This window comes from Ixodes scapularis, unplaced genomic scaffold (genome assembly GCF_016920785.2).
Source record: "Ixodes scapularis isolate PalLabHiFi unplaced genomic scaffold, ASM1692078v2 PGA_scaffold7__128_contigs__length_106722199, whole genome shotgun sequence".
In the NCBI taxonomy this organism is placed as follows: domain Eukaryota; kingdom Metazoa; phylum Arthropoda; class Arachnida; order Ixodida; family Ixodidae; genus Ixodes; species Ixodes scapularis.
Window position 1 is genome coordinate 37,515,100 of NW_024609882.1, and position 17,263 is coordinate 37,532,362.

Consider the following 17,263-nt stretch of genomic DNA (forward strand, 5'->3'; position numbering starts at 1 on the left):
ACACGGGAGATGCAGATTTACGACTTTGTGGTCAGGGGTAGAAGAGAGAAGGCACACAGGTCCCCAACAAACGAATGTTGTTATAAGCTTGACAGTTTATAACAACAATGATTTCCGGTGTTTACAAATCAAGTGCCTAGCATGGAATCCCCACAGCCCAGCGCGCGCGTATCTGTCGCTTCAGAAACCAAGCAAATCACGGGTCATACGCACAAACACTGATAACATCACCGGCTAGAAACAATTTATCAAAGCCGTGTTCGTGAGATCCCCCCTGCCAAGTGGAAGTCCTCAGAGCTCAACTTTTTGCTCTTTTTCCAACATTTTTCTTCTCCACCTTTATTGTTAGCATCTCTGTTGTCTGCTTTTTTAATGCGTGAGCATTACCTGGCTCAGTCAGCGAAAAAGCCGTCGTCAAAATCCGTGACTTCTCCAACACCAATCCAACATAATGATAAAAAAAAAAAAAAAAAACTCTGGTTACGTGATATCTTTGGTCACGTGACCTATCTGGTCACGTGACAAAACCAACAAAAAGAAAAGTCTGTGGTCACGTGACCAGAGGTTTTTTCGCGTTTTAACTAGTGCGCTATCCGTTGCGGCAACACAACTCGGGAAAAGGTAGTGCTCGCGCATTCTCACATCGTAAGAGAAAGCTTAGGTGCCCTCATAGTTGTTATTGTTTTTTTCTCTTTTTTGCCTGTACTTATTTCACACCCCTTGCCTGTACATATTTCACACCAAAAGATGCAACGAGTCAAGCTATCCAATATTGGACCTCTTGACGCGTTGGACCTCTTGACACATCGAGGCACGAGTCAAGAGATCCAATATGGGTCAAGAGGTCCAACGCGTCAAGAGGTCCAACGAGTCAAGAGATCCACGGCGAGTCAAGAGGTCCAACGCGTCAGGAGGCCCAACGCGTCAAGAGGTCCAATATTGGACCTCTTGACTCGTTGGACCTCTTGACGCGTTGGACCTCTTGACTCGGAATCGGAGGAGGGGGGGGGGCGGGGGGGGGGCAACAGGGGCTTAGGCACCCGCTGACATTTTCTAGAGGGTGCTGAGCATTATACTGAGCCCCTGTGCGTTTGGCACAAGGCCTACTGGACTGATTCCTACTGTGCAACGCCTCCCCGCGACTAGGGAAAAAGCGGTGAGGGGCTTGCCGTGACTCCTTCGCAATATGAAGCGGCAGTTCTCGAGTAATTGGAGCTTTTGACCCGCAATGGATCTTTTGACTCATGTCTGCCGAGTCAAGAGATCCAACGCGTAAAACGATCCATTATTGGACCTTCTGACTCGTTGGATCTTTTGACTCGTTGGACCTCTTGACTCGCCGTGGACCTTTTGACTCGTTGGATCTTTTGGCTCGTTGGACCTCTTGACCCGCATTGGATCTTCTGACTCGTGTCTGGCGAGTCAAAAGATCCAACGAGTCATAAGATCCATTATTGGACCTTTTGACTCGTTGGATCTTTTGACTCGTTGGATCTCTTGACCAGAAGCGTGTGGGGGGGGGGGGGGGGTGCTGCTGCCACAGGTGGTCCCTTCCTACGTGTTCTGGGACGCCTGGTACCCGGGGCCAGGGCCCCCCGGCACTCTCGGTTGCTACGCCACTGAAGCGGTTAGACGTAGCAAGTTGAATGATTGCGTAGTTATAAAACGTTTTAGAGTAGCGTACTTAGCCGATGGCGGACCCTGCCGACGCGTGTACAACCGTGCACCGTACTTAGCGCGTACCGCTAGCAGCGAAATTCATTCGGTGGCGCCCTCTAATGGCTTCTATCCGTGATGTCACGACCAGTACTTGCCTCGCCGTGACGTCAACAGTTGCGACCCTGGCTACTTATCATCCATTGCGAACGACAAGTTGGATGGAGTGCGTGAAAAGCACAATGGCTTATAGGCAACGCCGTAAAAGTGGACAGCCTGACATACAGCTAATTTTTGCCAAAACAAATTAAGGCTGGTTCACACATTTGCGTCGGTTGCGTTCGCAGGAACCGAAACGACCCTGACGAAAAGGTCACCGGGACAATTGTTCGCCGTTACACAGCGTTGCATGCGATGCAAGGGTAGCTTCGTGACGCAATCCACGAGTCGCGGTTTTTTTTAAAGTTTTAATCGCTTCCAACGTTTTTTTTTTCTTCCTGTGAACGCAGTTTGCGATTGAGTCAACCAGTCTTCAGAACTAGTCCCATTACCGATGTCATATTGAGCGTATGACCACCCGTGGGAAGCCGACCACAGCGACGCTTTAGGTCGCGCACATCTCTCATGTGTGTGTGTGTTAATCTGGGGTGGGGGGGGGGGGGGGATTGGTGGCCGGGTGTATTGTGTACGCTTTGGAGCAGCTGTGCATGGGCGCCGCCATAAGCGACCTTCAGTTTGTGTTTCCTCCTACTTTGATCATTACGCGTCATCCTTACCACAGCATGGACAGGCTATTGCCATTTTAGATTCGACCGTGTCCTTCTCCCCAGCATTTGCCATCGTAGATGTTCGTCAACGCCCGCTTCAGTGGCTTGGTATCCCGATAAGGCGGGAGAAGGTCAGCTATGGACGCTGTAATCTGGCGCGTGAACAAAGCGCTCCGAGCATGTGGAACGAAAACTCGAGATGTAAAAGCCCGGGATCCTGCAGGCTCAATCCTCACTCCTGCCTGTTTCGATCTCGGCCTCTAATATCCTAGTTTCACGGGCACCCTTAACAGCAGTTAAGTGTGACTTAGTTTAGATTTAACTGTGTTTAAGGGTACCCGGCTAACTAGAGTGTAGTGGGCAGTAACTCCTATCCCTGCTTAAGCGTAACTGCTGTTTAAGGTGCCCTTAGCCGCAGTTAAGTTTGACTAGGGTATTAGTTGCTACACTTGGCGACTTGCCGCCGCGATTGGCCAGCGCCGAGGTGAAGCGCGGCGCTTGCCAGTAGCGGCGATCAGGGATCTCACCGACTTGCACGCCATCACCCGTATTCACCAGGCGCGAGTAGCGCCTGTTTAACCACCGACTAGTGACGTCATCGATAAAATTATCACGTGGCGAGCGATAGTCGCCGCTACGTTAGCGCTTGGTATTCACCGGTCGTGTTTAGGGCCTAGTCGCCCCGCGCGACTAAGAAGTCGACTAACAGATCTTAGTCATGGAGTAGGGCTAGTTTAGCCGGTGTTTAGCGGGTGACTAGCGGCTCAGCGTCATGGCCGACTCGTATCACCGCTGACCGCCAGCACTAACGAAGCACTTACTGTCTCGGAACGCTGGGGGACACATCTAGGAAGAATTGGAGAAGCAAATAAGTTTAAATAGCCATGTTCAGCGGTCATAAATGCCGCTCAATAGATCTCAGCAGGGCGCTGGACGACGAGAAAGAAATGGCATTTACGGGCGCTTCCATATTTGTTTATGTCGCTGGCAATGCGGCTTCTGTGTTTCTCCCTGGCGTTGTTTTCAAAATTTTCTTTGTAAAACTCTGTCTCGGACAATATGTCTGTAATTGTGAGTTTTTTTTTTTTCCTGATAAACATTTAAAGTTTAGTTTTTATACGATAAGGTCACTTCCGCTTCTTAGCTTTGACTAGATAGTTACCCGCTCGCTTTGCGCTCGTGAATACCGCAGAATATAATCGCACGTTATGTTGCGGATTCCTCGTTTAGCTCGCGACTACTTAGTCGTGCTACTAACCTTAAAACGGTGCTATGTAGTCGCGCCCGGTGAATACGGATGCATGTGTTCAAGTAGAGCCACCGGGCGTGCGGTCAGGTGTCAGTACTCTCCCAAGCCAGCAATAGTACCGCACTGGCTAAATTATACTCGGCGGAGACAGCGGACACCGACTGGGGCTGACTATATATTCCCGCTGTCTATAAACAAACATACAACATAATTTATATTCCTTACAGGGCCACAAAGCTGTCCGGATATTTGCGGCAGTAGGTGCCAGAAAGGCAACCTTTGGAGTGCCTTCCGTCGTCTCGCCGCAAAGACCTTGGCGTTTGCCGTCGAGTGACAGCCAAGGACGTTGTTCCGGACGTGGCTTCGGATGACGTAAACATGCATTAGTGCTAAAATAATGAAAATAACAAAAACTATACAGAAGGAAAGGAAGGGCGTCTCGTTGAACAATCTATCTACACTTGTCTGGTAGTTACCGCAATGCGTACTGCGGTGCCCTCTTGACATCGCGATTACGTGAGAGACCTACCCTCCGACCAATTGTACTGGTGTCGTGATCTTGAAGTAATTTTTCAGAAGGTTTCTTTTGTGTAAGTATGTATCTGTTTTTTTTTGTTGTTTTTGTTTGTGTGAGGAAGGGTTGTGCAGTTCATATGAAAGACGTTGTTCGTCTTGAGGTCATAGCCTTCTAAAGGCCCATTCACACACTTGCAACCGAGTAGGACTGACTAAAGAGTGACTCACACACTTGCGTTGAGTCCGACCGAGATTCATTTATTCCAGCCCAAAATTTGTTTCATCACACTTGGAACCAAGTACGACCAAGTGAGACAAGACCGGTTTTTAAACCTCTTGCGACGGCGTAAGACAAGATGCGCTGCTGCGGAGCTGGTCCTAAGCCATCGCAAGAGGCTAAAACCGGCCTTGTCTCAGTCGGTCCTACTCGGTTGCATGTGTGGTGAAATAAATTTTGGGCCGGGATGAATGAATTTAGTTTGGGATTTTACTAATAGCATAGCGTTTAGTGGGCCCAAAGAAAGAAGGCAGAAAGTCAGAAGCCTGATATTCGGTACAAAACTTTGAAAACCCAGCGGACTATTTCGTACCTCCTTCCCTTCGAAAGCTCTGTTTTTTCACTGTGATACATCCCCGGTACCCAAAGCGCGTCACCCTGACCAAGCACATGTCACGCGACACCGGACCTCACTAATTCCCTTCACCCCTAAGTTGACAGTGCAGTGGAAGCTACGCGCTTGCCAGACCAATCAGCCGCCTCCCTTTCCTCACCTAACCCCATTTTCTCCGCGTGATTATGCGCGAGGGAGCGTGATCACCTGGCACAATGCAAAAGTGTGGCTAGCCCAACGAGCACGTAAAAAGTCAAATTTGGGGGTTTTACGTGCCAAACCTACGACGGGCATCTGGCACGCCCCAGCGGAGGACTGAGGATTAATTTCGACCACCTGGGGATCTTTTGACGTGCAACCGAAAGCTCAGTTACACGGCGCCTTCTCCGCGATAAGCCTCCGTCATATTGCGGGCACCTCGGTCGGGATAAACGAGCACGTAGCTTCCACAGCACTGTCAGCTTAGGGGTGAACGGGATGGGGAAAGCAACTTTTGGCCGAATTTCTAGCGACGGGGTTAATCTTCTAGGAAGAGAATGGCGGTGCCCGCATACACGAACGAGGGTTCGAATAAAAGGGGAGTTCCTCCTTTCCCTCTAATTAAACTGTTTGGTACGCTGCTCAATTTGTGAGTTGAGGAAAAAGCTAGGAAGGAAAAACTTGAAAAATTGTTTCATGGCCCCTTTAAGAGTTTGTGTTTTGCTTTGTTTGGTCTTTTACAAAGGTGAGCAAGATAAATGAACGAGTGGGGTGAGTGTGAGCTGTTCTGACTTTTATTTTTTTCATTTTACTATTGAATTTTACAGAAAATATATGGCCAGGTACCACCAGTTCTGCGAACTCAAGTCTTTCCACTACTCGTCTCGTCGTCCAATTCACCATTATTATCAAATATGAATTTAGAAAGTCAAGACTTTTTTTTTTCGCTTTTTATTTACATACAAGCCTCTCCGTTTTGAATGCAGTATTTCTCACATGCCCCTTTCATCTTGCCTATTAGTGAATGACAGATATCGATGTGGCCAAATTACACGTCCCATGTTTTCTACATTAATGTACTCAACAATAAACCATGGTTCTTTCTTTACTTAGTGTTACGTTGTAATTAGGATTTCTGCTATTTTGAATCGTGCACAGTGTAGAAATATTAGAATTCCACGCAGTTATAGGTAGTATGGAATTAATATTTTTATAGATAGAATTCGCATCTTTGATTACTTGTCTCGAAGGGTTAATATATAGCTAATCGAAATTAAAACGTATTATTTATCCATGTACGTTCATCAAACATTTGTTAGCAAAAAAAAAAAAAAAAAAAAACAAGAAAAGAAAAAAAAAAGGATAAAAATTAGGGAGTAGAATTCACGGAACGACTTCAACAAAGTACTACACCGTGTTCTCAAGCGTATCAACTCCCGAAATCTCGAACCCTTCTGTCAACCAGAACACGCGACTCCGAGCTTGGAGCCATGAACGCGACATTGCGTTCGGTCAGTACGAGCGCCAAAATTACTACTACGCTGCCCATGGCCGGGTTCGCGCGGGTGATACATCGTACAAAAGGGACAGCCTGCACACGCTGACTCTGAGGCTCTTCCTTTTACGACGAACCCGTCACAATGGTCGAACAAAAACCGCCTGCAGAAACGTTCGAAGCACACGTTCGTATGAAGCAAACATATGCTTCGAACATATGCTTGAGGCGTAAGTCTCCAGAGAATTCTGCCATCATGTCCACAAGGGACACGCGCGTCCGTTGCATGATGTATAAGCAGTGCAACTGCGGCTTAAATAGAAAACAAGATAAGTGCTTATAAAAGGGAGAAGAAAGGTTTAAAAAGAAAAAAAAAACACCAAAATGGCGGCCATACTTGGGGTCGCGTGGTCATTCTTGCGTTCCCAGCTTATTTTTTTTTTTTAACTTACACTTCGCGCAATCCTTTCTTCTTCCGTTGTATCTCTCACCTTTGTTTTGTTTTGTTTTTTTCTTTTGTTTGAACGTGTGCGCCTGTTATCGCACCTTCATCATCCGCGGTGTCCTTTTCACCGGTCGTCACCTGTCCCGACCGTCCGCGAGACGTGAGCTCGTTTACGACCGAGCCAACGTTTGACGAAGCCTCGGCTCGCGGGACTGGCTCCGTATACGGCCTTGCCGTTCGCCGAGACTCCGCTTCGCCCACGAGACAGGAAAACAGCGGACGCTACGAACCGTTTCAGCCAATCCAGCGCCGAGAACGTGCCACGTGCCTCTTTTAGTTTGGACGCAGCGACGCAAATTCGTCTGCTTCTTTCGCAGGTGTTGTGGTAACGTCAGAAAGCCGAGCTCTGGTTGGTTCTGATCGAAGGATAGTCGGTAGACCTCGAAGCAAGCTGTCTTGAAGTCTACCCACTATCCTTTAATTGAGGCCGATCGGAGTTCGGCGTTTTGACGTGACCACAGCCCTTGCAAAAGAAGCTGACGAACTTGCTCTCTGCATTGCGTATGCTGTAGCTCATTCTAGGCTAAAACGGAGCACAGAAATTTGCGTCCCGATTTAGAAAGAAGACAAAGAAGGCGGGAGGAAGGAGGGAGAGAGGGAGGGGGGGGGGGGGGGGAGGCGTTCACCGTTGTGCCAGCGGCGAAAGTGCGGTCGCTTTTGTGCCTGTTTGATTTCCTGAGGCTGACTCGATAGTGACTTCTCTCCCGTGGGGCCCGTCTGAGTATCACAGACGATGATTTTGCGAACTTTCTTTGCGCCGGTCCCTTAAATATTTATTTGAAGGTGCCGGCCAGCGCTCCGCCGACGAAGACGTGCATTATAGATTTCGTCGCGTGTGGACCATAAATAACTCGGGGCCATTACTTTTTGGGACCCGGTAATGCACCGCCATTTATGGGCTCTTCTTTTCTTTTTTAAGTTTTGAATTGTTTTAAAGGTACCGGACGAGGTGAAATTGGGCTACATTATATACTTCGTAGTAGACGACGCGTGCAGTTTTTCGGGAACTGTGCTTGGTTTGTCTCTCTCACGGCGAAGAAAAAGAATTATGGAGGCAGTTACTACACTGTGTTTTCATCTGAACTTTTATGTGATGTCTGTAGTTTACTGATTGGTTTGAACCTCACCTTATTCGACTATCTTACGTCATAAGATACTCCAGTAATCGCACATCGCCTATTTTCTACTGTTTACAAGTGTGTGTGTGTTAATTTGTACTATTAGCTTTATTTCGTTTGAATAATAACCATAAATATCCTAGTGAACAGAGCTCGCAATTCTTTTTTGTAGCGAGCAGCATCGTGTGATGTCGCTCCACGCGGCGCGGAGATGCTTCCCTGGCGCCCCCTTATGGTTTCCGTTCGTACCGTCACAACCAGGATTCGCCTCGCCATGACGTCACGAGTTGTAATCCTGTTTACTTATGCATGGCTCGCACCTGACGTCATCACCCCGTGCCGGTGGTCACCACAATGGCCGCCGATGCGACGCCAGCGCAAGCCTCGTATAATCATTTGCGAACTACAAGTTCGACGGTGTGAGTAAAAAAACAAGATGGGAGCTCGGAGTCATCGGATCCTTAAACCAACGCCGTCAAAATCGACAGTCTGACGTTCTTATCTTTCGACGATGAAAGCAAAATGAATACAGATAGAGATGTCACTGTTAGCGTTTGACCAATCGCGAATGCCGTGCAAGTCACGTGACCTTAGGGTAAAGGCACCGCGACGCGCAGGATGCGCAGTCACGTGGTAACTTCACGTCGTCGGACTGACCTCTACGACTCGCTGCGTCCGTTGCGGTCCATCGTAAGTTGAAACGGAATAGGTGAGCGGCGTTTGGGAACTTCCGGTTCCTCGAGAAATTTTCTTTAACTCTTGACAAGCGATGACGATGATCTGCGAGCCGGTCTAGGCATGGTTCTGAAAACTAGTCTGGAGGTTTAGAATTATGTTTGCATAGGTTTGAAGCTCATTGTCGTCGTTTGTCAACCGTGAAACAAAATTTCCTAAGAAACCGGAAGTGTTCAAACACCGCTCACGAGTGCCAGGAATTTTTTTCGGGGTGGGGGGCGGCTGAGGTGGCTGGGATGTTCATGACTTGGGGTGCGGAAAAGGAGAGGGGGGTTAAAATGCATGTGTATATTAAATAGTCGGCTGGATTTCAGGGGGGGGGGGGGGGGGGGGGCTGACCTCCCCCCCTCCCCCTGCTACGCCCCTGCCGCTCACCTATTGAGAAAGTATTCACCCTTCGTCATCAGCACGAGCTTGCCCGTCAGCTGGCGAACGCTCGTTATCAGCACGCGCCTTACCATCACGCAGCTACATGTGGCCGGCAGTGACACAGCTATGGCGGTCAGCGAGCAGCATCGCGTGATGTCACACCACGCGGAACGGCGTTGCCCTAGAATAGGGCAGGCATGCGAGCTGGCTGAGCAGGGGACAACGCGCGCTGTCGCCCGACGACGACTTGTGCAACAGGTGACGTTGTTAGCGCCGGGCGACGGACCGATTTATGGCCTCTTGCCCCATACACGCACTCGATGAGATGAGCTCCGAGTAAACGTTCTCTGGCTCCATATGCTACTTTGTGTCGTCGCTTTTATGCCCTTCTTTTTTTTTTCTTTTTTTTTCTATCGTTACGAAACCACAGTTTTAGTTTCTCTCCCCCCCCCCTGACAGCACGACGCAGTAAAACTGTCTAGCGAAGGCGTTCAATATTGACGTTTATTCCTCCGTTAACCCCGGAGGTGGCGTGCGCCTAACGTTGAAATTCATTTATTTTTTACATTTTTTTAAAGAGTGGGTGGGGAAAGAACGTGCGCAAGGAGGGGAAATGGATAAATCATTTGGTCGCTTAGAGGACCACGAAGAACTGCATTATTTATTTTTTTTTTGTCCCAGACATTTTACAAGTCAAAATCAGCTGACTGGAGAGTCGGCTGCGTGTAATGAAATACACATTAAGCGTAAGGACAAGGACTATGCTCCGTTGCAGCTTGAATTGTCACAGCCGGCGCTGTAACTGAATTCAACGTACAGAGACATGACGAACAGCGTGATTGTGCGCTTTCTACGCTGTCTCATTGGTCCCATCAACTTGTAGCGTCGATAATAAAAGGAGAAGACTGGACAAACCTTCAAAGGGGCGCAAAAAAAAAAAAAAAAGAACGCGCAAAAAGATTTTTAGGCGTGCCAACGCGACTTTTAAAAATACCCCTTTACCACTTTCGCCTTCGCGATGAAGTTCATGGCGAAGAAATTTAGAGGATTGGCAAGTGACGTTCCTCAAACATTTAATATTGATAATTGTGAAACTTTTTTTTTTCTCGCGATGCACCGCGCTGCCGCTACTTTCTGAACATCAAAAAGAAGAACCCGTAAGGCTCGCTTCAGACGGGCAATTTTACCCAGCAACTTGACGTCGCAGCAACAGCAACACGGGCCGCCCGCCTTCACACGCAGGAACCGAATTGCTACGACTTGCCATCATCATCATGAAATTTTATTCTCCTTGCACTATTTAAACGCACAGCTACGCGCTAAAAACGTGTTTTTATATCTTTGAATGGCGTTGGAGAATACTGACTCATCTATCTGAAAAGGTTTATTTCCAGACACGATCAATTTCAAACGAGAACCAAGTCTTTAGCTGTCATCATCACCACCACAGGGGTGTCACGTGAAAATATCGCGTCCCTGATTGGCTGCTGCCGCTTCAAACGCCTCCAAGTTGCTAGAGTTGCTCGTCCGTTTCGAGCCGGACCCGATCTCAGCAATTCGTGTCGATCTAGGGAAAGCTAGGGAAGAACCCGCCAGCAAGCTCAAAATTGCTGGAAAAGTTGCCCCGTCTGAAGCGGGCCTAAGTGGCAGAGGCAACACCGCGCCGGCGACTTTCGACGTCTCGACTATGGCTGAGTGGCAGGTAAATCTATGGTCCCTTCGTCGAACGGATCTTTTCCGTGCTGGCCGGGTGCTTTCGCACTTCGGACTATATTATTGAGTGCCTGGCCAAGTTGGGTTTAGTAGTAAAAACACAATCGTGCTAATAAAAAAAAAATGGAGAGAGTGTCGACGAGCACACTGTTTACAAACAAGCCCGCGTTTGCCCACACCGGGTGTGGGCATTGCGCGTGCGCAGAAACCAGATTCTCCCGAGGAGAAGCATCTGCGCATGCGCAGTGTCAACAGCAGCGCCACCACAGTGGCGTGACGTCAAAGACCAACGTCAAAGTTGGTCTACGCGACCACAACCAAGACCTCTAAACTCGTCAAACACAAAGTTGGAGGCGAAGTTGACGGAGCGCACCGATTGGCCTATCACGATGATGACTTGGCGTTTTTTTCACCGACGTCCAATTGGTGCGTTCCGAGAATTTTCGGCTCAAGCTTTGTGTTTCACGAGTTTAGGGCCCCAAGGCTACGATTCGACAGAGCTAATTAAGCAGCGTCAAAAGTGCATCGTCATGGCGCTCCTGGCCTTTCTGTTTGCTACCACCAACAAAGCCAATCATGCAAAAAAAAAAAAATAAAGAACCGCAGAATTACGCGCATATGCTGTGTGTTATCAGTTTAGTCAATGATAGCGAACTCACAAAGACTATAAAGCTCCATTCGCGCACTTGCAACCGAGTAGGACGGAGAGAGACAAGACTGATAGAATGGAGAATTGGGCGAGTTGGGTAAGAATCAGTTGCTAGTTCAGCGCTTGTCCTGCGTTATCTCCTCTGTCTGTCCTTGTCCCAGTCGCGCTGTAATTTATGATGGACAAGACTGGTTTTAAGCCTCTTGCGACGGCGGAGGACATGCTCCGCAGCAGCGTATCCGGTCCTAAGACGTCGCAAGAGGCTTAAAGACCGGTCTTGTCTCTCTCGGTCCTACTTGGTTGCAAGTGCGTGAACGGCGCTTAAGTGCCGTGACGATGCACTTTTAGCTCTGCCTAATTGGTTACATTGGGTTGCAGCTTCGATAAGCCGATAAGCTGACATTATTCGCTCCGTGAAGGGAGAAGAAGGCTAAAAGAATAGACGGAGAACGCACGGACATTGAAGAGTATAGGAAAGAAGGCTACAGGTGTAGAGTTATTCGCAACTTTCAGCGATGGTGGTACCGCAGTGTCAGAATCGTTCTCCCTAGCTCCTGGATGATAGGCTTTAGAATAAAGGTGCTTGCCTACACCTTCCTGTTGTGAAAAAATAATGTAAGGCTCTAATACTGCTCGTATATAGCAACACTAGAATTACTTACGCGTCGCGGACCCAGCCTCGTACTGCTGTTCTACTATGGTGCCTGGATCGCGTCTTCGACTGGTGTGTTTAGCGTCCTATCCCGCCCATACATCAAAAGTGGTCCCAATGTGGCAACAAATGACGCGAGTGTCATGCTGTTGCCTGTCGCGATCCTGGCGGTTGGCCGTAGAAATGCTGGCGAAAAGCACGAGCGAACGCGAGTGTCGCTTTCGTCACGGCGTCCCTTTAGGCGTCCCAACTTCCGGCTGCTCCAGCTTCCGTGAACTGTCACAGTGGAAAGCGACCTGCAGCATAACAGGCGTCTGCCGCTTATACCACAACTGTTGGGGCGCCGCCAGGGTCGCAACAGGCGACAACATGACACTTTTATGACGTCATCAGGCGGAAATCGAGGGACCACTTTTTTGAACCCGGTAAACACACCAGTCGGAGACGCGTTCCAGGCACCATAGTTCTACGACGATCATCCAGATGACAGCCATTTTGATAGGCACCAGAGCGCCCCCTGTAGGTCGTGAGAGTTGCGAATATTTATCACGAAAGAACTTTGTTATTATCTTCGTCACTTTCGCGACTAAATGGCCTTACGGCGATCGAAACCCGCAAGGATCATTCCCGGCGAGGGCGAAGAGGAAGCCGTGGACTGCACGACGATGGAGAGTTTTAGTAGATCGTTCCGATGACAGCGATAACGACAGCCGATACTCCGCCGCCGCCTTTGCGCATGCATCCCTAACAGGTATCGGGGGGCATCGGAACGATCTTCTAAAACTCTCTAATGAGACGGAGAGGAAGCGTACACGTTATCGTATTTTTATTTATTTTTATTCGTTACCTACATTTCGCCCTGGGGGCATTACTGTAGGGGGGTAACTTACATGTTAACACAACAAATACACAAATGGAGATGCAAAAAATATCGATGCATGGTGACATCTGCTACCAAGTAATACAATGCGCAATCACACACACAAAAAAAATATTTGAACACAACATGCACGCATCTACTGTAAGCTGCTAACATCAGCACAATGCAAAACAATACATTAGTCATGGATCATTCTCGTGTAAGTAACGACTTAAAAGACAATCAAATGTTTCATCCGAAGCCGAAACTACAGCTTCGGGGAGCCTATTCCACTGATTTATTGTTCGTGGGAAAAATGAAGATTGAAAAACAGATGTGCGGCATGATATTTCCCGTATTTTCTTCGAGTGGTCTAATCTCTGGGAAGTAAAAGTAGGCGGTTTTAGGTAGATGTTCTTATCAATGCCGGTACGTTCACGAACCACTTTATTCAGAAAAGAGTACCTTGAGAACCTCCGGCGAAGTTCGAGCGACTCCCATGACAATGATTTTCTTTAATGCAGTTACACTGGTATGAAAATGGGAAGGGTTAGTAACAAAACCGGACAGAGTGATTTTGGATGGCCTCAATTTTATTAATTAAGGTTTTAGTGTCGGAATCCCATACTACAGCCGCATATTCTAAGAGGGAACGTATGTTAGAAATGTATAGTGTTTCTTTGACGTCACGAGGTGCGTGTTTAAAGTTTCTCTTCGTAAAGTTAAGTACCCGTCCTGCTTTCATCGTTATAAATTCAACATGACTACTCCACGTTAGGTTAGATGAAAAAATAACACCCATATACTTCACATCCTTCGCCAAGGTAATCTGATTTGCATCTAGATAGTAATTAGTCTCTATGTTTAGACGCTTTCTGCTGAAGCGGATACAATTACACTTTGCAAAATTCAGTTTCATTTCCAATTTGTTGCACCATGTGAGTATTTGATCAAGATCAGTTTCTAAAGCGGCAGCGTCGTCCTGGTTATTTATATCCCTGTATAACACACAGTCATCTCCATATAATCTTATTTTGGAGGTAGTTCCACTTCCGAAGCCTATATCATTTATATAGGTTAAAAACAGAAGCGGACCAAGCGCGGATCCTTGGGGAACACCCGACGTTAGAGAAACAAAGTAAGATTCTGAGCCTTTAATGACTACTTTTTGGGAGCGACCGGTAAGATAGTCTGCTACCAACCAAGGACAGAAACAGGTAAAGCTAAAGATGAGAGTTTTAAAAGCAATAACGAGTGTGGCCCGGTATCAAAAGCCTTACTAAAGTCTTACAGTATACAATCAAGCTGCTTCCCAGAATCAAAAGAAGAAAACACATCATACGAATATTCGACTAACTGAGTGACGCAAGAGAAGCCTGCCCTAAAGCCATGTTAAAACTGGACAAAAAAATTATTTGCTTGCAAGTGATGAAATATGTTAGAGTTAATTATATATGTTCATGAGTCTTGCAACACACGCTGGTTAGTGAAATGGGTCTATAGTTGGAAACCAAGGAACGGGGACCACTCTTATGCACGGGAACGACATTCGCGAATTTCCATTCGTGAGGCAGTTTCTTTGACGACAGGGATAAATTAAACAAGACAACCAGGAACTTGGCAATAATGGGTACACAAGATTTCAAAACCGAACAAGGTATATGATGTGGCCCAGTTGAAGAGACTGTTTTTAGTTCAGAAAGAAGTTTCACAACTCCATCATACGATACAGTGATATCTGACATAGCCTCAAAATTACAAGGAGCTGGTTCTGAAAGTATGTTTCTTGTAGTAACTGCAAAAACTGACTGAAAGTAATCATTAAAACAGTTCGCTTTGTCGATGTCATTAACGACATAACCTTGTTCAGCTAAAATAGGAGGGATAGTACAATCTTCTTTGCCTTTAGATTTTACAAACTTCAACATCTCCTTTGGACTACGCCTAAACTTTTCACCTAGGAAGGAATAAAAGTGATCTTTAGCACAAGTTGCCACACTTCCGTTCTGGGAGAGCAAGAAACAGCGAGGTTGCACCAGTTCGCAATCTACGTCATTGACTCGCTCGGAAACTCCAAATTCAATCTTTCTGAATGTTTTTTTTTTTTTTTTTTTTTTAAATCTTAGTTACGCAGTTTTTAATCTTCATATTTTGAGAGTTATGTCTAGGGGTCATTTCGAGTCGTTTCAGATAACTAAAGAGATATATATTTATTTTGGGTAAATGAATGTTGAAGCTGAGAAAATAAATTAACTATGTGACTTTTTTTTTTCTTCTCAAGTAATTCTTGCAGTGCAAAGTCATTCAGGGGTGGGTGTATTTAAAAGGTAAACTTTGTAGTGATCATAGTTGTAATGAACACGCGTGGATGCATTTTACCAGTGAGTGTAGAAATAATTCTGTCCAAGCCTCTTTAAGTTGCACCATTATTCGTTGAGTGGGCGTTTTGTAGTCGATCCATAAATAAAAAAAATAAAAAAACGGGGAACTTGCGTTGACGTTTCTTTAACCCTGGGGCCAAGTTGGTTACCCTGCCGACCACTGCAAAGGAGTAACTGCAATAATACTTAAAAAACAAGCGAGCTGGTGATGATTCATAGTAAAAAAAAAACCGACACTCAGGAACACAGAACGGGACGAACATAACACAACGTCTCAAAGAGACGTTGTGTTGTGTTCGTCCCGTTCTGTGTTCCTAAGTCTCGGGTTTTATTACCATGAGTCAAAGGAGTAAAATGGATTAATTAGCTCACTAACAAAAAAAAAATTATCTGCACATCTTTTGTTTTAAAATTGACACTTGACTTCACTACTGTGTTGCTTTACCGTAAATTTGTTTTATTAAAAAAATTGTAGTCAGCGTTATGGGGCGAGAAATCTGACCCTTGTACACAGCTTGAAACCGAAACTAAGCAGGCAAAGAGCGCCACTGAAGTAGATCCCTCTGCCCTCCACCGGCTACGGAAGCGTCTCTGTGCGTTTACTTTCGCCGACTAGACCAATCACGCACGTTGAAGGCGTGATTGGTTCAGCTTGTGATAGCAAACCCAGAAGAAAAAAAAAATAACGAGCGCCATGATGACGCACTTTTGGCGCTGATTGACTGGCTCCATCGAATCGCTGCGTCGACTGCGCGGTCGGTTTTAATGTGAAACGGAGTACAGGAGGCACGGTACAATAAAAGTATTTTTGTGTCGCAAAAGTGCCCACTTCGTATGCTTTTAACGGTTTTATTTTCTGCCAAGCGATCTACTCAACCAACTGGCCAGCCAGTGTATATATAATAATGCTCACTTTATGCGGTCACCGACCCCGCAGACACAAACGCATCCTTTCACTCTTCCTTTGTTTGATGTGCGCTTCAATCTCGTTCCCTCACGTCGCTCAAAATATTCGGTGCACCTCGATCCGACAAGTAACGAACGACACTGATCAACGTAACGATAACAAACACGCGTATCGGCCATCTTTCTTTAGGTTCTTTCCGCCTATACCAAAAAAGAAAAGAAAAAAAAAAAAAGCTGCTACTCGTTGAGGACCTCTAAATGTTGGCCTTCACTCTCTCTGTATCGCTTATCGTCAACGAGATTCGTTTTTATTACTTTCCCCCCAGACATTGACCGTGAGTTATGGAGCCGTGCGGCAAACGGCCCCCCTATCTGCAAGGATTCTGATGTGTATATACACGCCACGTTCTCGCAGCGTTGTGATTGTCTTTGCTTTAGCTTGTTTCGGATTTTTTTGTTTTGTTCTTTGTGGGGGATGTTCGTAGGTTATTCTTGGCTCACGACGTCGGCGCGTGTGGTCGTTCAGCGCTGCATCAGCATGAAGTGTGCCGAGTGAGATTTATCGTGCATTTTTGGTTCCGTGACCCGCTAATTACGCTAACTTCCCAGCCAGGTCACGTTTAAATTTCTTTTTTAAATAAGCAGATATATTTATTTGATTTTTTTTTGTCCCACCGGAATGTTAGTTCTTGGTTAGTCTATTTAGGTTGTGAGAAAGGAGGCGAAAATAGAAGGTTTAAATACTCTTTTTTTCCCTCAATCTATTCTATCCGTTTTTTAGGTCGTTCAAAGTTTAATATAAAACAAATCGATTACAGCGAACCCATTAGCTAATTAGTAGGAGATTTACTTCATCAACTCACGCACATAATCAGAAACTTGTATTACGGACAAGTTATTCGTTCTTAAAGCCTTTCGTCATTAAACTTTTTTTCTAAGTGCCATTCATCTTGCGTAAAAAAAAAAGACAACAGGAAATTGAGACTGCCCATTAATTTTTTTTCTCGCATATCATCAGAAGTATCTGGTAGCTAACAGTTGTATCACTCTGAAGAAATAAAATAAGCACCTTAAAGACCGACGACCAGTTCGCGCTTTCCACT